The sequence below is a fragment of the Podarcis muralis genome, chromosome 4 (genome assembly GCF_964188315.1).
Source record: "Podarcis muralis chromosome 4, rPodMur119.hap1.1, whole genome shotgun sequence".
NCBI lineage: Eukaryota > Metazoa > Chordata > Lepidosauria > Squamata > Lacertidae > Podarcis > Podarcis muralis.
Genome location: NC_135658.1, coordinates 25,657,862 through 25,678,308, shown reverse-complemented (window position 1 = coordinate 25,678,308; position 20,447 = coordinate 25,657,862). Strand labels below are relative to the sequence as shown.

The 20,447-nt window shown below is 40.2% G+C and overlaps 2 protein-coding genes across 11 annotated transcripts in view; one reads left to right on the top strand and one right to left on the bottom strand.

Moving 5' to 3' along the window:
• Positions 1 to 6,477, bottom strand: part of TNFRSF19 (TNF receptor superfamily member 19) — a 61,716-nt gene extending 55,239 nt beyond the window's left edge. For 4 of the 8 annotated variants that reach the window (XM_028726336.2, XM_028726338.2, XM_028726337.2 and 1 more), the window contains exon 1: positions 5,978 to 6,295. The gene's annotated coding sequence lies outside the window, so the exon portion shown is untranslated. Of the gene's footprint in view, positions 1 to 5,977; positions 6,298 to 6,323 lie in introns of those variants that run through there. The other 4 variants (XM_028726330.2, XM_077927076.1, XM_028726331.2 and 1 more) reach the window with 4 other exon arrangements.
• Positions 1 to 20,447, top strand: part of SACS (sacsin molecular chaperone) — a 93,193-nt gene that overhangs the window by 1,510 nt on the left and 71,236 nt on the right. For 2 of the 3 annotated variants that reach the window (XM_028726326.2, XM_028726328.2), the window contains exon 2: positions 13,620 to 13,663. The gene's annotated coding sequence lies outside the window, so the exon portion shown is untranslated. Of the gene's footprint in view, positions 1 to 13,619; positions 13,664 to 16,005; positions 16,112 to 20,447 lie in introns of all 3 variants that reach the window. The other variant, XM_028726327.2, reaches the window with a different exon arrangement.

The following is a 20,447-nucleotide window of genomic DNA, read 5'->3' as shown; positions in this document are numbered from 1 at the left end:
GTGGTTTTCAGATATTCTGCCTTCAGGAAATCCTTTTCATTTCAACTTGTTTCTTAGGGAAAGCTATGTAACCCCTACAGAAAACAATGTATCCTTGAACATAACTCTTGCCTTCACCCTCCCAATTCCTATTGGACTTTCTATTTACCCTATGTGAATGAAGAATGTACCCTAGATAGAACATACATAATATTCCATAGGCTTCATTTCAAAGGTCGCTGAGGGTTCTCTGAGTGTTTTGCATATTCAGATCCATTTAAGGCACCCACTCTTACTTCAGACCAGACCTTCTGATGTGATTACTTCAAGGCTTCTCTGTCAATTTCTGTACTCTGAAGACAAGATCTACATGTTACATTTGGCATTTGCACAGGTGAGGCCTGAATCAACTATAATTGCACCGAATATGTGTTTCATCTCCCACATTAACAGTTTGGTCCTCTGCAGATTTTCCATTGCACTACTCTAAGAGACAAGGTGCGCTAGAGGTGTACCTTTTTAGAGGGAGATAACATGAAGAACTATCAGAAGCAGTGACAACCATTGCTTGCCTAATCCCTGCAGCCATCCTATGGAAGCAGCAGCTGTTTCTACCAGGAAACATTGGATGTTCCCTTCTGTTGGTGTGGTGCGTTCTTGGCTACATGAGTAAGAGCTATGAGCTTAGGAAATAGGGAATGATTCCTTGAGATTCTAAAAAGTATATTGATAGACCAGTGGATTTGGTAGTCCTGTATGAGTTGTAGAAAACAAACCAGCTCTTTGTTATATCTGGTGAAGAGTTCAGTGTAACAGCAAAGCTTAGGTAAAGGTAAAGGTACCCCTGCCCGTACGGGCCAGTCTTGCCAGACTCTAGGGTTGTGCGCCCATCTCACTCAAGAGGCCAGGGGCCAGTGCTGTCTGGAGACACTTCCGGATCACGTGGCCAGCGTGACATCGCTGCTCTGGCGAGCCAGAGCCGCACACGGAAACGCCGTTTACCTTCCCGCTAGTAAGCGGTCCCTATTTATCTACTTGCACCCGGGGGTGCTTTCGAACTGCTAGGTTGGCAGGCGCTGGGACCGAACAACGGGAGCGCACCCCGCCGCGGGGATTCAAACCGCCGACCTTTCGATCGGCAAGCCCTAGGCGCTGAGGCTTTAACCCACAGCGCCACCCACTCGCCTGTTATTGTTCGACTTTATTGCCTAATTTTAATCACTTGTGGAAAAGCAAGAATGATCTATTTGAGATGTTAACTGAACTGACCCTTATGAGAAAGCAGAAGTATATGGAATATTATCTGTGTAGCTCAATGACAGAGACGGCTCTAAACGTTAGAGTCTAAAGACAGATCTGTACTTGTTATGACAGCTGTTGGAAACTGATGTCAATATTATATTACAGAGTGTTTTAGTAATCTTTACTTCTACTAGTCCTAAAATATGTTTATGGTGTTATTTGAGACAGTTTGATTGTAGGAAGGAATCAATAATTGCTCCCATCTGTTGAGTAAATAAATAGTATATGTACATGTGGCTTTTGAAGTCAGTTTTGTTGAAAACATTGTGCAAAGGATTAAAGAATGTTTGTGTAGTGCTTTGGAAGTCTAAAGTATTATAAGTGCCAGGTATTATTATTAAATCCTGTATGAATCAGGCCCATGAAAGACTAAACCACCAGCGGGTTTTGTAAAGTGGCAGAATGCTGCACTGTGTTTTTTTATGTTATGCTTTTGCTTTTTACATCGCTTCTGGTTATTCTGCCTACATATCTAGTTATTTATACCTTTCACATTTGTATCCTGCACTTTGAGGAGTTCTAAGAATACAGTGACTTTATTTAAACCATTTGTAGTCCGCTTTTCATTATCAAATGCTCAAGGCAGCTGACAACAAAATCAAACCACAATTAAAAATATCAGTTAGAAGCAACACAAAAACCCCTCCAATAATACCAACAGCAATGGTATAAAATATTCCATAGCAGTAGGTTAAAACCAATACAATAAAACCACCATATAAAAACCAAAATTCTTCTTTAAACTGAAGTTTTGTTGTTGTTCATGTTGCTAGTTTCTATAAGGCTAGTGGCAGGTGGGGATAGGGTGAGACATATTTTCCACAGGAGGGAATTCCAGATTTTCAGGGGCAGCCATGAAAAAGGTCCTCTTCCTCTCCCAACCAAGCATTTTAGGGGATGCTGGGACCACAGGAGGGCTTTGAATATGATCTCAACAGACTGGCAGAATTTATACCATTTTGTTTTCTTCTTACAACTCATGTGATTTCACAGCTAGTTACCCATCCAAGCACTGAACAGACCCAGGCCTGCTTAGCTTCAGCAAGATGGTGGGCTCATGTTCTTTCAGATCTGGAGCAACTTTTGTCTCCAGACCCAATTCAAAGTGCTTGACATAAGGCATTTTCTGGCTTGGGATCAGGGTACCTGAATGGACTACCTGTCCAGCACATTGGCATAACTGAACCTTAAGATGTTGTTTTGGGGTTCTTTGGGATGCCCTGTAGGGTGAAGTGTGAAAGAGGCCTTCTATGGCATTCTCAGAAGTGACAACATCCCCAGTTATCAGCTTTCCTAGCTTGCTATCAAGTTGGGTGTAGGCTTATTTCCCCAGGCTTTAAATCTGTTCTTAATTTGATTTAACTGGTTTACGTTTTTTAAGTTGTTCTTATATGTTGACACTGATTGGAGGTTTTTTCCTAATAATTGTCACACAGGAGGTTTTTTGTTTTTTTTTTTAAAAAACAACAACAACAAACCCAAGATTGTTGCTAGTGATGGAAGAATAATTCTAGAGTGGGTTCTAGAATTTTGCTGGAACTCTGTTTAGCTACCATTACAAATGTTTTTGGTGGCTGTGGTGAGATTATTACTTGGTGTGTGAAAGTTGTAGGTATCAATTCAATAGACAAGTTCACTTATGCCTATTAAAATCAATAGAAAGGGGTGTCTAACTTTGTATTAGATTGTGTCTGGTATGTTTCCAGAGTGACTGTGTTTCTAGAATGTGAAATATTGGAAGGGATATTAATTGCAGCAAAGACAGGGCATGCTTATTTCACACCTGGCTTCTTAGATTGTCCACCTGTTTCATATATCTTCAGAAATTCAAGTGTAATTTATAATAAAATGAGGGCATCCCACTGACATGACCTAATGACAATTTACTACTTTTTCACTTTAAAAATTCCATGCCAGCTGCATTTCAAAAAAGGAAAATATGGCATATAAAATTGTTTATGTCATTAATGGTCACTATATTAACATGTGGTTGCACTAACCTAGTTATCAATATTGCTGATGTGCCAAGAGTTAAAGAATTTGATAATCCACCACTATCTTCTAAAGATACTGAATAAATTAAAACTGATGACAGGAATTTTGGCTATTTTAAACAGTCCTTTTAAAGTGAAAAGTTGTTGAAGGAAGAAAAGACAGAGCAAGAGACCTCTATTAGATAAAATTAGAAGTCTTTGAAATATTTATATAATAACCTACAGACCCAAAAGAAGAGGTTGTGAGAAAAAGTTGCTAGACGTATACTCTTAGACAAATCTTATAACAGTCAATTAGGGCAGATTATTGATTATTGATGTAAAATTAAAGCCTGGAAAAGCTCAATACTGTATGTATTGCCCTGATAATAGCCAAAAGCAGCCTTGTGGAAAAATAGATTTCATGAATGGATTGTGGGTGGGTGGATTGAAAATGAGTTTGTAAGAGCAAGTGACTCCAATAGGTTAGTAAATAAGAAAGAAGATCCCAGAGGCACTGAATTTACCACAGCACATCTTCTGTAACTGATTATACTGTTGCTTCAATATATAATTTAGTAAAATTAAGAGAGCAATATTTATGTTGATCACAATGTGCCTGTGACAATAAAATTAGTGTAGGAAGAAAAAATATGATTTTTTTGGAATTTTTGGAGATTGAATACTAATCTGTTATAAAATAAGGATATAAAAGAAATTGAAATGGGGAAATACTGTAAACTTGTTCTAAAAAAAATAAGTTGGGTAACTGTACAGAATCTGTTTAAAGCCTCATGGGAGTCATGTCTTTAAGTTGTAGCTCTAAAAGCAGGAAGAAAAGACATTTAAAATATTGACAGACTTTACATTAGGGTTCTTAAACAACTATCTGGAGACCTAAATTGATCCCAGTTTACTGTATGGGATGAGTTTTTTAAAATTCTCATCTATCCGGTTTTCAGGCATGCAGAGCACCAGCAATTGAGGACCATATTTTCAGAAAGTCTTCCATTTAAGTCAATAAAACAACTAATATTCTTCAAAGTATATAAATGTTTAGCCAGAGGTCATGGTATAGATTATCAGTCCTAAAAAATACGGTCATGATCTCATGTTGAGAGGCTGGGTTTTCAAACATAACATCCAAAACCCTTTAACAGATGTTCAAGACTAAAATATGTTAAGAGCAGTTAATCCTCAGTTAGCATGTTTTAGGTATTAGCTGCTTTTCTTTTTAAGCAGGAGTTAGTGATCTGCTTTATATTTCATTTCTTTTACTCCTATGTTGAAAAATACTGGGATTTGTTAATTCTCTTTATTTAAAAAAACCCACACCCTGAAATTGTTTGAAGTACGCAGTGTCTGATTAAGATACGGAGATATGAACAAGCATATAATATAGCCTACATTGTTTTTCCTGTTTAAAATTCAAAAAAAAGAATAGAGTGGGTTTTTAAGAGTGATCATCAGATGAAAGGCATTAGATAAAATAAATAAAGTGTGTGTTAATCTTATTTACAAATAAAAGTAACATTTATGATATTCTTTTATGATCTGTAGGCCCTTAGTCTGTAATCCTAAACATAGGGAGTAATGCCTATTGGATGCAGTGGGACTTACTGAGTAAACATGCTTAGGACTGTGGTGTTACTACTAAAACGTAAAACTTTTAATGAATATATAAACATGGCCATAAATTGGCATGATAATTATGCATTGCATCCCAGAGACATGCATGCGTTGTTTCTTGAATGGATAGGATTGCAACTGTGCACACTGATTTTGTGCCAATGCAAGGGTTAGCCCATTGAGTGCTTTCAGCATCTCCATCTGTATATGGCGCTGTCCTGACAATGTACCGTAGTCAGTTGGAGAACCTGACAGCTGGAGAACCTGGAGAACACACAGACACGTGGATTGAAGCCAGAATTTTCAATGCTACGACAAGATACAACATATAATAACTTCTTGGAAGTGTATCATTGAGTTCAACAGGACTTGCTCCCAGGTAAATGGGTAAACATGCTTATTAGAGAATAAGCTACACTGAATTCTGTGGGACTTCATTCAGAGTAAACATGCAAAGTTAGAGTAGTTGTGCTCTTCATTTAACACATACAGTTTATAATTCAGTGTTTTCACTTCATGGACAACTCCATTTTTTAAACACATTTGCTTAGAGGTGAGCCCCCCGATTGCAATGGAACCCTAAGCATATATAGCATGAGGGTAACTAGGCATGGAGTTACAAGTACAGATCATGATCCTCAAATAATTTCAATACACATTCCATTTATTTTCTGAAATTGTGAGAATGCATACGTGTAAAGATTTCAGCTGCTTATGTACTCACTAAGCGAACCTGAACAACTCTTAAGATTTACATATGTAACTTTTTAATGTATTCCAACTGTGTATTGAAAAACACAGAGTGTACCAAGAACACTAGTTACCATCAGTGCTTTGAATTTCTTTTCTGAACCATGTTTTGAGGTTTTGAGGTTTATTCTTATTAAAATATCGCACAATAAATTCCCCAAACAAGACTGTTGTTAAAATATTTTCTACATTCAACCATATGCCTTTCTCAAACTGTAATTATCTGCATGGATGTTTAATATCATTTATGCAACTTTCAAGCTAGCTTTTGTTTCATTAAAAAAATCAAAACCAACAGCCTGTCAATTCATTGTAAGATTAATATGAAATAAAAAATACAGTACCTGATGTATGCCGTTGTTTATCCAATAGCCACCCTTTCTGCAACTGAATTTCACTCTGCCAGAGCTTCTGCATTAAATGCCTTCATCTCCTTAAAAAAAAAAAAAAGTATGTCAGCACAAGCCCAGGCAAAATTCAAATCCAGGAAAATAAAATTAAGCACGCAGATCAAAGGGAGACGAGCAGTGCCTGTAATCTGATCAGTGATCTGTTGCCATACATCAAAGGCAGTGCTTGGGAGACTGGAGAGAAAGAACTTTCTTTATAGCAGGTAGTTGTGCTCCATTCTCTGCCTTTCTCTTGTCTCAAATACGGTTAATAAAAAGTCATCGCTATAAGCCCACCTACCCTCCTTTTTTGTTGTGAGGAGGGGAAAAACATGATTCTTGGAGCTGAATGGCTGGATCTGTAGTCCTCTCTCTCTCTCTCTCTCTCTCTCTCTCTCTTTTCTTTTTGTTCCCAAGCTGTGCTCGTTGTGGATAGTGTGTTGGAAGCTTTCCCCAGTGCCAGCGGGTTCCGCTTTATGCCTTTCATCTTGCTGAGCTGATCCCATGACATCATTCAATGCTGTGGGACTGGTTGGAGAGCTATAATACAGCCTGTGGGGAAACACAGCTGAACTGCAACAAGAGTCTGTGCAGTTTTTAATTGAGTTAGCTGTCGTAAACAGTGCAAGAATGTCCTTCAAAAGTTTCTGTTATTTGGAATTTTCATATGAAGTCACGAAAGAGGCAGTGGATTTTACATGTCCTTGTGTAATAAAGTTATCAGATAATCTTCAAGTAAGGGTATCTTCCAGCATTGTGACTGACCAAAATCAAAATTTCCCACACGGGCTTAAATGATAAACTTGTAGGATGATTTGTAACAGCTGCCAATAAATTACCATTGAAACCACCAAAAGAAAGAACAGATTCCCACACTCAATTCCAGTACCAAAGAGGCTTTAGAGAAAAATGTCCTAATAAGTCTACACATTTTTAAGCAACTTGAATTCAGTTGGACACCAGTGTGTTCTGAATGGGGGGGGGGGGGAATAGTACAAGCCTGTGCACGTTTACTCAGAAGTTAGTTCCGCTGATTTAAATGGGACTTCCTGATAAGTAAATCTGCATACTCTCACAGGATTAATGTGAACTGGATGAACTATGACAGTAAGAGGGAGCCTTTGGAGACAATTGCATTGCTTTGCTCATCATGGCTACTGGTACCTTGTGCAACACTGTTAAGTACTTCTGTATCCCTTAATCTGTTCTTCTTTCTTCTGGACTTGCTGGATGCTGATTTCTTTCCTCTGTTGTCTGGAGTAGAAATTTCACGCCTCTTCTGGCTTGGAGAGCTGCAAAGTCTTCCTTTGCATCAGGAGTGGTGCATTGATGGGAAAATACTAATATGCTTATGAGTAAGCACAGGGACAGGAAGCACATGTCGTCACCAAAGTTACTCAAAGCTCCACCTTCTCAACCACCACACACCTGTGCCCATTTTTCATTACTGGGGGAAATAAATTATGTGAGCAATGCACCTCTACTCACACAGTGAACATGTGAGGGTCTAGATTAACCATGTGCAACCTAATCCCCCCCCCAGATGTGTTGGACTACAACTCCCATCAACCAAGCCAGTACAACTGGGCTAGCTGTGGTGAATGGGAGTCGTAGACCAAAACACCCAGAAGGAACCAATTACAGATAGGTAGCCGTGTTGGTCTGCCATAGTCAAAACAAAAAAAAATTCCTTCCAGTAGCACCTTAAAGACCAACTAAGTTAGTTCTTGGTATGAGCTTTCGTGTGCATGCACACTTCTTCAGATACACTGAAACAGAAGTTGCCAGATCCTTCTATATAGTGAGAAGGTGGGAGGGAGAAGGAACCAAGTTGGAGAAGGCTGATCCAGCTAAACAAAGCATTGTCATTAGCAAGGCACAGGTCCTGGTACAAATCTATGGTCCTGTTGACTAGGGGATTTGAATGTGGGACCCTCTTCACTGGACTGCAGTCCGTGTCATCTTGTAAGTAGGAGAACAAAAGGTCAGGAGCCAGTCTTGGTCTGGAGCTGGAAGCTGGAAAGAGACAGAGGCTAAACTTGCTCTTTGCTCTCCCCCCAACAACAGTGGGGAGCAAGCAAGACCTGTTATTAATTTGGTCAGTCCTTCCATCTTATTCCCACATTATATATGTGTGTAAATAAAGCCATATATCCTAAAGATGCCCCAGTCTCCAGTGATCTTTATTCCAAGGAAATCAAACCCTGAGTAAGTGCCGGCAACCCTGGAATCTCTCACAGCTCAGAGACTGGGGTGCACGCAACAATACTATATCTTGGAACCACTCAATGAAAGTGACTGGCAATAGATTCAGGACAGACGTAAGAAAGTACTTCTTTACTCAACACATAATGATCGGCAAGTCCTAGGCTCTGTGGTTTAACCCACAGTGCCACCTTTACCTTAATCCAATAACACCTGGAGAGCCAAAGGCTCCCCAATAATTCTAAGCAAAAGCCATATGTATAAGTAGGTGTGGTTATGAGCCAATAATAATAATAATAATAATTTATTATTTATAACCCGCCCATCTGGCTGGGTTTCCCCAGCCACTCTGGGCGGCTTCCAACAGAACACTAAAATACAATAACCTATTAAACATTAAAAGCTTCCCTAAACTTCCCTAGTAAGGACAGTAATTTCACCCCCTTGATAATGTTGCATTTCGCAGCTTTATTTTATTTATTAAATTTTGCAGTCACTTTATCTTGCCAGGGTTAATCCAAAGCGACTTACAACCAACCAAACAGACCACAAACCCCACATAAATACATTAAAACCAAGAGGAAAGAGAAATACATTAAAAACTTCTAAAAGGCCACATATAGTTAAAGGCCAAAGGCCTGGTTATAAACGAAGGTTTTTGCCTGTGTGAATCTGTTCTGGGTTTTTTTTAATTGGCCGTGGATAAGTGTTTGTTCTTGAGAACCGGGATATGCTAATAAAACACCAGCATGATGTGGATGAGCTGCCATGTGGGTGAAGAGGGAATGGGAAAACCTGGGCACGAATTCTTGAAGTTCAAAGAACAACCAGCTTGAATGGAAAGGGAAGAGCAAGAGTAAAATGGAGCTGGTCTTTCAGCAGAGATAATGCTGCTGCTGCTGCTACTAATAATAATACCCCCCACATCTGGCTGGGTTTCCCCAGTCACTCTGAGCAGCTTCCAGCACTTGCCCCGGTATCCCATTCTCATGGCCAACTGGTTGGAATGGCTGCATCTAGGTGTCAGCTGAGGGAGAAATGAGCCCAATGGAGCTGGTTGCCCAGCAGAGCCAATGCAGTGGTCCTCCTCCTGCTCCCCATTTCTCTGTCTAGTGCAGCCTGACTGAGATCTTCTGGAGTCAAAAGACCATAAACGACGTTGATTGTTTCCAGCCTCCTGGTGGCCTAGCCTTGACTCCTGTGTTGTGTGAACTTTTATATGACCTCAAAAGTCTCCCCCACCCCCCGCTATGAATTCTTTATACAGAGGAGTGGCTTTAATATAACTCTTGATAGAGGCTCATAAAATTTTTATATGCTTTATTTTTTCCATGTGTGTATCAATGGAAACACTATATATTTTAGAATTAATATGGTCTCTATTAAACTTAGATTGTAAACAGGCTTATTTTTAAATAGCTTGAACTAAAATGTAATCAGTATCTCATTTATTTTCTTTTTAAAACGGGGGCACGATCCTGCCAGAGATAAGCACTGTTAAGATACAACGACTTTAGTGGATGTGCTAAGAATCTTCTTAGATCTCTCCCACTGAAATAATAGACTTCAACGTGGTATATTTTTGTCAGTTTTTTTTTGTTTTTATACACTTTGCACTTGACTTGCTCCTGTCTGTTTTAGTCTAAATGTGCTTGTACCTTATAATAATTCCACACAGTACAGCTATGAGAAACCTGCGATTGACTACATGAAGTATAATAATACAACTGAGAAAATTACAATTTGCAAGAGGTAATAATCTTGGAATTAAGTAAAAATCAAAGACCAGAACATTTCAAGTATTTTAATCTAAAACTTTAAGAGGGAAGGTGAAAATTACAATTTGAAAATTGTTAGTATTCATAATAATACTGCACGCTTACAGAATGGTTTAAAAAGTATACCTCTGGAGCCTGGCAGTCTAGCCAGCCCAGTTCCTTGTTATCCTGTTTCTGTCCACTTGGCTTAAAGGTTATTAAATAATAAAAGGTTACTTTGCAGCTATATTTTTTGTCCAAACATCTATGAATACTTTCCAAAATGGGTCATGGCTATTTGTAACACATAGAGAAAGCTGTAACACACACAGAGAGAAATCTGAGATTACATGGTTTCCTGTAGATCTACATGCAGCTTGTAACAGAGGCTGAAATAAAATTGCAGGCGTGGGGAATCTTTCCCAGGATCTTTCTACCCAGTCATTCAAATCATATGCTGAGTGCATTTTAGCCTTTGCACAATTCTCCTGCAAAAGACAGTAAAGCAATAGTAGCACATTGTCCTCTCCTATCTAACTATCAAAGCCATTTATGGTCCTTTGATATTGTAACACAACATTTTGTATTTCTTCAGGCACATTAGTAAGATTACTGAGGTGGTCTTACTGAGTAATCTTATACTCCAATTATGCCAGCCCCCAGGAGGGAAGGGGCAGTGAAAGAAGATATGCTGGTGCATCAGCTGCCATATTCAGTACTCATCCAGTTTAGAAGGGGGAAACACAGCACGTGGAAAAGTCCCAAACAGTGCCCCATTCTGCTGGTTTGTCTTTGCCGGTGGAACAACTGCACTGGTAGGGTGTTCCACTGGCACATCTAGGATGTTCACCAGCATATCTGTCATGGTAGAAGCTTAACTGGCATTCTGCAGATGTTGTGGGACTTCTACCATATACCATTAACATTCAATTGGATTATCCTGATCATATGGCTGCTGTGTTATCTATTCGTTTTTATACAGTAATAGCATAGGATCACAGCAAAGTGCCTTATACCAATTCAGACCATTGGTCTGTCTAGGTCAGTGTTGTCTACACTGCCTGGAATGCAGCTCTCCTGGGTTTCATACTGGGTACATTCTCAGTCCTTCCTGGAGATGCTGGGGATTGAAGCCTGGGACCTTCAGAATGCAAAGCAGATGCTCTACTACTGAGCTTATAGCCTTTTTGCTATTCTCTGCAAAGCAGAGAATTTAGAAAATCAAAGAAAAATCAGTGTAACCATTAAAAGTAAAGAACAAACAACAGAAGAGCAGACAATGGAATCCCCTTCCACAAGAGGCATTGATGCCCACCAACTTGGATAAGCTTTAAAAGAGGATTAGATAAATTCATGGATGATAGAGCTATCAATGGCTACTTTTACTTTTTGCCCCACTCTTTCTAGGCAGAGGTCCATGCTATTACTCTCCATGTCTGAGCGTTGAGGTTTGGTTTCCCCCAAGCTTTCTCTATGAAAGCCCATTCTTTAAAGCTGAATCAGAGCAGGTTTTCCATGGATTGACGTTTGCTCTGATTGAGATTTAAGAGCGGGTTTTCATGGGGAAAACCCCGGAGCAAAAGCAAAGGTGCTTGGACATGGAGTTTTAAATTGTCGGCCATGCCTGGAAAGAGCAGAGGAAATGAAAGTTTGGATAAGCCCTACCCCTGATGGCTATATTCTATATTCTACGTAACTGTCGGAGGCAGTATTCTTCTGAATACTAGTTGATAGAAACCACAGGAGGGAAGAACACTGTTGTACTTTAATTCTGCTAGAGGGCTTCGCATAAGCATCTGCTTGGCCACTCTGAGAACAGGATGCTGGACTAGATGGACCATGGGCCTGATCCAGCAGGCTCTTCTTATGTTCTTAAATTCCCAGATTTCCTTCATGGGAAGCCCAACATATTGTTCAGATTTAGCATTGTGAAACAACCTGAAAGGAACTGAAACAAGAACTTTGCTTTGGCCTGGTTTGACCTCTTGATGAATGAGTGTAGCTGATGAAGTTGGTAAAAGGCATTGTTGGCCACCACTGCTACCTGTATATTCATAAACAGAGATGAATCCCTGAAAAAAGCCCAAGTGAAAATCTGATGTTTCAATAGGAGGACAACTTATCCATAACAAGCTCAATACCTCAAAGGAGGTCATCTAATGCAACTCCCTATTCAATGGAGGATCAAAAATGCAGGCTGCAATTGCAGTAACCCTGACAGATGGCTATCCATCTTTTGGTTAGATGCCTTCAGCACAGCCATCTCCCTCTCAAGGCAATCTGTTCCATTGTCAAATGGCTCCGATCACTTAACCTTCCCTCCCACCCAAGGGCTGTAATGCTGAAGGTTCTATGTGTGGCATTCTGTCTCTGCTTCTTTGATTACAGATGAGCAAGCCTATGCACAACCATTATAGACAAGGTTAAACACTGTCAAACTTTAAAAATATAAATATCCCATTAAGTAAATGTATTTTTGATTTTTGCAGATCCCCCTCTTCCAGCATCAAATATTTAGGTAACTGCCTTTAGGTGACTGTCCCAAATGTTCTAGGGATTGTCTTCTGGGCATTGCATTTGGCCTTTTACTGGCTTGCCTTGGTATGTCTAGAGAAGAGAGAAAGAGCATATGGCCCTGCAGATGTTGTTGGCCAATGGTTAGTGATGGGAGTTTTATTTCAACAATATCTAGAAGGCCACAGGTTCCACACCTCTGGTTTACAGCTTGCAGTAGTAATACAATTTTGTTATGCTCATGCTCATCCTAAATTACATCTAAAATGAAGCTAAGATGGGAAAACACAAGGAAACTCTCTTACAACTTCATATCTGATGGTGTTTAAGAGGCTCTGTACTAGCATGCAAAACTTCAATAATGTAACATTCTTTCTGGAGACTTTGGTGCAACTGAGTTCATAAACTGACTTCCTCAGGCTATTGGCGTTAGATCAACAGTGTCTATTAATATAACAAACAGAGAACGAGCTAAGCTTAAGTTTTTGAAGATGACTTATTGAGTAGCAGCAGACTGCTGAATTTTTAGTGCAAGACACTGCTCTTGTCACCATTTCAGAGCATCAGTATTTGCTACAGAGTTATCTTATTTTTTTTGTTCAAAGGTAGAATATGCCAGTGAAGAAAATGGAAAGGAACTTGGAATGCTTTTCTAATGTCTTTCTTCTTATAGACAAGTTTCACTGTTCGCCTTTGAACAGTTCATGGTAGGGAACAAAACTCATGAGCAGAAGGCTGTTGTCCTCATGTCCTGCTTACAGGCTTCCCATAGGCACTTGATTGGGCAATCTGCTAAGCAGGGTACTGGACTCTGTGGGCTTTTGATCTGATCAAGCAGGGCTCTTCTGATGTTCTTCATGCTTATAATAACATTTCTTAACAAATTAATGCCTTTACTTACACAAATATGCTTTATCATGATAGAATTGACTATTTTTCATTGATTGAGCTTGGCTGGATGCAGGCAATGTGCTATATAATTTCTCTTTTATGTTGTGGTAGAAGATTCAACCCTGTAGTGTTCATGGGAATTTTCATATAACCTCTAAAAATGCCAAGTAAGAAGACAATAAGCAGCCATGCTTGTGCTGGCACTTACTATCTGTTTTCTTTCCCCCCAGACACCTGGTACTCTTCTGGCTTTGGTCTAAAGAACTACAAAGAGGTACTTGCTGTACACATTAAATTTATCTTGTTATCTATTTTGTCTGATATGTGTCCTAATTTTTGCTGAAGGTTTACTGCTCTCTTTTAAAAAGTGAAGAAGTTCCCATCGCATCAGCTTAGTCCCCCAGAGAGCTGGAATGGCCAAGATCCTTGGTAGTGCTAACTCTACATTAGGGGTGGGGAGCCTTAGGTTTGGGGGCCAAATGCCTCCAGGCCTCTCTCTGATTCTCAGGACTCTTCCAGGCTACACCTCCTCTCACTGACCCTGCTTTTGCACCCCAAGTATTCTAGTCTAACTCAGTGTTTCCCAAACTTCGGTCTTCAGCTGTTTTTGAACTACAATTACCATCATCCCTGACCACTGGTCCTGCTAGCTAGAGATGATGGACTCCATTTCCTCAGGGTCTTGCGAAAGAACGATGTCAAACAAAAATTGATTATCTCCTTCTACTGGGCCACAATAGAAAGTGTCATTTCATACTGTATAACAGTGTGGTACGCTGGTTTGACAGCCACGGACAGGAAGTCCCTACAGAGGGTGGCAAATACAGCACATGACATCATAGGCTGTCCTTGGAGTTTGCTAGATGACACCACGGGAGACCGCTACCTCATGAGAGCGAGGAAAATTCTTAGGGATGACTCACACCCTGGCCAGCATTTCTTTAATCTCCTACCTTTGGGCAGTATAGTCAGCCACACCAACAGGTTAAAGAACAGTATTTATCCGGGAGCTGCTGAATGGAAATAAATAGTGGTGTAATTGACTTCTGACAAGCACACAGAGCACGAACAAGATTGAGTGTAGGGGGGGGGGCTCGTTTAATTTCACTGCACACAGGTGGTGTAGCGACAATAAAGGGTATTATTATTATTATTATTATTATTATTATTAGTTGTTGTTGTTGTAGTCCAACAACAGCTGGAGACCCAAGGTTAGCTGGAATGTGTCCTTGAACTCTGATAATGCCTCTTCTTGTCCAAATCAAGGACAGAGAGAGTTATGTTGAGTAGAAACTAGACAACATTACAAAAGGGAGACTTTTGCAGCTCTGTCCACTTTTGATTCGGGCCCTGCCCATCATTGGCATGTGGCCCTTGGAAGTTTGCCCAGGAGCGAATGTGGCCCTTGCATTGAAAAAGGTTCCCAGGTAGGGTGCTGTGACTGTAAATAAGCAACTGGGATTCGCTACAATGGCCTTTTGACATTGCGTTGACAGAAACGGGACTGTGATGCAACACTTCCAAGAACAAATAAGCTAACAGTAAAAGTAGAGGCGGCATGAAAGGCAGCTTACACAGCTGAGAGCTGAGTACACAGGAAGGCACGATTTGGGGACAGGGACAGGATGGAACATTTTGGCCTCCGTGCTGCCATCTATGTTTACAGAAATGTCTCCACAGGAAAGGAGACTGTTTTTTCTTCTTCTTCCTCTTCAACCCAAGCAAGCAAGCTGGGATTCTCTGATGGCATTATCTGAGTTTGCAATTTGCAGGATAGATCATGGCAGTACACATCTCAGACCCCCTGTCTCCATTCTGTCAAGTTATTTTCTTAACCACAACCTTTCACAGAAACTAAGAATTAAAATATACATGTTATTTACTTCCCTTTAATTCAAGATGACTTATAATTAAAGTTAATGATGCTGTTCTTTGATACCTTGTGGGAAGATATTTAAGATTCCATGACAGAGGTGCAGAGGCAGAACCTTTTCTGCGTGTTTGAATGGCAGCCAAGGAATTTGTTAACTATCTATCTGAAGTGTTTTAACTGACCAAAAGAAAATATTGGTAGCTGATACTGCTTGCAGCTTGGAGTTCATTGATATTCATCCTCCTCTCTGAAGGGATGCTTATGCAGTCAACTGTAGAAAATTATAGCAGCTAGCAGTCATTAAGGATGAACTGCTACAACAGGAGTGAACATATTCAAAGCAATAGTTTTAGAGGAATTGTAGAGGTGTTTCTTCTAATGAACGGCTTATTGTAGAAGTCACTCATAGAGTTAAGTTGATCATTTTGGATGCCAGGTCTATAATACCCCTTTTGAGCTGAGACAATCAGACCTGTACACAGTATTCCAAGAGTGATTCACCTTGCAAAGCAGGAGGATGTGAAATACAACAAAAGATTTTGCAAAATCACAAAAGTAATAATAGCTTATGGAAAATGCATCACAATCCTTACATGAAAATTAGTCTGTTAGGACAATAAAAATGGTTTTTTTTTAATCCTTTGAATTTAATGAATTTTTACCATGTGGCTGGGAAAGAGGTCATTGATGTTTCCATGTCAAGAACAGATTTTAATGGCTACTGTCGGAACTTTTTAAAACAGTGAGCATGTCTGCTCTCTCTTGGAAACTGTTCAGCATTCTTGCAACAGTCCACAGAATATAGAGATGTATGGATCAGTCTATTTTCACTCCATGTCAATTTTGCAGGTAAGTCCATTCCATCTCATTTCCACACAAATCTGTGATTATTTGTTTAAAATCCATGTGAAAACATATATTTAAATACACATTTTACTCCATTTTCATTGTTAGGGACAGCTGATTTCCCCCCCTGTTTTTTCTGACACCCTTGGGAATCTTTTTTGTTTTGGCTGTGAACTGCTTGACTAAAGTGTATTTGTGGAACATGTGGTATAAAAATAAACTGACTCTGGCTATAAGTTTCCTAAAAGCAGACAATAATACACAAAACATTAAGCAAAAAAGCAGTACTTTAAAAATAGAAAATCAGAATCAAAGCCACTAAAATACTTTAGAAGCAGGGATCAAGAAAAAACCACCACCCCAGACTAAAGGGCAGATGAAACAAAAATGTTATTACAACTTGCTGAAAGGCAAGAAAGGAAGGGGCTGGTCAGGCTTCCCGAGGGAGGGAGTTCCACAATCTGGGCACAATCTGAGCTTGATATTTGTTTGCTGTGTTATATCAGGACCTTTAATCTACCATTTCATCCAGCTGTAATAATAAGGGATGACTAGGATTTGACATGTATTGTTAAAAAAACACATGTGAAGACCTCTGTGATCTATCAGTGTTTTCCAGTATATGTAGAACTGCAAATTTCCTAACTAATAATGCAACCTCACCAATTAATCCACAAAAGTTACCAAGTGCACACAAAATTTACTAGCCCAATGGGCCACACATATCTGTGTCACCTGCCATTTGTGGTACATCAACATCCTGAAAGTAAAGTAATAATAATAAGCAACTCCTTTCCAGCCAATTATAAAATCTTCCGTAACTGGAAGCAAATTCTCAGTCACCACAAGTGATAAGCCAAGTGGCTATTTACAATTATGTGGCAAAGAGTAATGAGAATAAGCACATTTACTTGGGGGCATTGGTATGCCACAGGGATATTTAGATTAGGAGCTGGAGATGGCATTTATAAGTGGTCCATGTATCACAAGCATATAGTAATTTTACACATCACTTGGGAAGGCAGGCGAACTAATATCAGTGTACTGGAAGAAGCAAAGATCACTAGTGTCGAAGCAATGATTCTTCAACATCAACTTCGTTGGACTGGTCATATTGTGCGGATGCCTGATGATCATCTTCCAAAGCAACTACTCTATTCTGAACTTAAAAATGGAAAGCGTAATGCTGGTAGTCAACAAAAGAGGTTTAAAGACTGTCTCAAGGCAAATCTAAAAAAATGTAGTATAAACACTGACAACTGGGAAACGCTGGCCTGTAAGCACTCCAGTTAGAGAACAGCCTTTACCAAAGGTGTCATGGGCTTTGAAGACACTCGAACTCAGGACGCAAGGAAGAAACATGTTAAGAGGAAGGCAAGCTTGGCAAATCCACACTGTGATCAACTCCCACCTGGAAACCAATGTCGCCACTGTGGAAGGACGTGTGGATCCAGAATTGGCCTCCACAGTCACTTACGGACTCATTGTTAAAACTGTGTTTATGGAAGACAATCTTACTAGGCTACGAGTGATCGCCAAAGAAGAATTTAGATTAGGTTACCTTTTTGAATTTTCCCGGAGCTCTATATTTCAATAATAAATTCCACATGGGGCAAACTGTGAAGAAATACGGATTGTATCCAGTGCTAGTCTACTCAGTGTAGACCCACTGGAATTAATAGAATGAAGTTATGTCCATCAATAACAATGGGTCTACACTGAGTAGACCACCACCATATGCTTGATTAGTCATAAGTTAAACATGCCTAAAAGTAAACCAATAAACTAACATGGAAGCCAGCAGAATTAGCCACAGAGGTAAGTTGTCTTCCCCCTTCATATTGCCAACTATTTCTTACATGCAAGTAATGGGGTCCAATATGCAATTAAAATTGTTCATAAGTAATGTGGACTTAGGGAGTGAGCGGTGAGGTGGCCAACACCACATTGTTCCTGGTGGTAAAAATGAAAATGGATTGCAAAAAACTACAATCGGAGTGATTGGGTTATAGATCCCTGGGATTTCTGCCTATATGTTTGGTGCATGTGGGATAACATTTCTTAAAACTGACACTAGGCATGGCTACGATCACCATTCTAGGAAGGCCTGTCTAAATAAAAATGTATCCAGTACGTGTCAAAACCCTAATCGGGTTGACGCTTATCTAATAGCAACCAGAAGGGAGCTCCATAGTGTGGGTGCTGCCTTTTAATGAGGCTGTCTACTTCATTTCTCTACTTTAAGGGATTTTATGGTTCTCCCACTCTCCTTTATTGCCTTCCCAAAGCCTTTAGGATGGGACAAGCTATATACTTAAACAATTTATAAGCTGGTCATAATTTAAGCCCTAGTTGAAAGGAGAGCTGACTAATAGTTACCAGTGTTGCCATTATACTATGTAATGGCAGAGTCACAAAACTTTCTCTCCAAGGTTATTTCCCCTCCCCCTAGCCAACTTGGCATGAATTCCATGGGGAGCTTAACTATGGAAAACATCCAACAGTTGTTTAGATTTCAGGCCAAAACAACTTCAGGAACATTTAAACAATCAGGTGTGCCAGATTCATGCTGGCACATGATCTGAGGATGCGTTGCCTTCCGTTCCAGTTCTGCATGGATCTTACATGCGGAGAATTGGGGGAGGGGGAGTCAAGCGAGCCCACCATAATACCATTTGTTTTATCAAAGAACATGTCACATCAATATTTCTCTTTGCTCTTGGTGACTTGACGCTTAAAATCGCTTATTTTGTGGAATAATTTTCTAGTTTACCACGTGACTACTTAATCACTTCTTGCCACAGATTCCATCGAACTAGTGCTTCTGTGTTGCCCTCTAAAGTAGGAGTGGGAAACCTCAGGTTCTGGGGGCCAATAGTGGCCCTCCATCTCTCACTCTGGCCTTCAAAACTCTTCCCAGGCTACAAACCTATCTGGAATGTGTCCTTGAACATTGATAATGACCCCTTGTCCGGATGGAGGATTGTAAGGAGTTTGTGAGTGAGTGTAGAAAATGGCATACCGTACAAAGGTAACATTTACATTGGTTGTTTTGCTCAATTTTGCCTCTGGCCTCGCCCACCTCTAGCATGAGTCTGTCAGAATGGAATTGTCAGGAACAAGCCAGCAATAAATCACACTGAGAAAGTGAATTTAATTCTTTATTAGAAGGTCTGCCCTGGGGAGCCAGACCCACTTAGCACAGCAACTCTTCTCGGTATGTCTTGCCTCTATGAGGCAGTTGTGGAGACTAAAGGTCCTTACACTTACCTTCTCATGGCTGCCTAAGTCTCCTCCTCTCCGTCTTCCTTTGGGGGGTTCTCCAGATGGTGCCTCCCATCATTCCTCTGTGTCCACTCACAGAATCATAGAGTGGGAAGGGAACTCAAGGGTCATTCAGTCCAACCCCTTGCAATGCAGGAATCTCAACTAAAGCATCCAAGGCAGATGGCCACCTAACCTCTGCCCAAAAACCTTCAGTGAAGGAGAGCCCACAACCTCATGAGGGAATCCATTCCACTGTCAAACAGCTCTTACTGTCAGAAAGTTCTTCCTGATGTTTAGTTGGAATCTCCTTTCTTGTAACTTGAAGCCGTTGATTCAAGTCCTACCCTCCAGAGCAGTAGAAAACAAGCTTACTCCATCTTCCATGTGACAGCCTTGAGATATTTGGCTATCATCATCTCCTCTCAGCCTCCTCTTCTCCAGACTAAACAGACCCAGCTCCTCCAAGCCTCATAAGGCTTGGTTTCCAGGCCCTTGATCATCTTGGTTGCTCTCCTCTGCAAATGTTCCAGCTTGTCAACATCCTTCTTAAATTGTGGTGTCCACAATTGGACACAGTATTCCAAGTGTGGTCTGACCAAGGGAGAATAGAGCACTACTATTACTTCCCTTGATCTGGACACTATACTTCTGTTGACGCAGCCTAGAATAGCATTAGCTAGTCAGTCCATGACAGAAATGTGGCCCTCAGGATGAAAAAGTTTTACTTGCTTGAAGGCAGTGTGTTGCCTTACCAAGCTATTAATTTGTAGCAACTTGTTTTGTATTGGAATTCTGCATTTTTAATCCTTGTTGTTGAACCAATAATGCTCGCGGAGGTATAACTCCAGGATCAAGTCTCCATGTCACTGCCTTGGAAGGGCTTCAAGAGCTGGCACAGGACGGGGGAAATCCAGTCTAATTTATTTATGAAGCTCCTTAAATCAAAATGCCAAGAAGTCAGCACTTCAAGTGACATGGGAAGATCAAACATGTTGTATTGTGAAATAACTCTAACAGTGTACATGAGAGGAACGTTAAAAAAAACCCCATGTATTTGAATGTGGTGTTCATG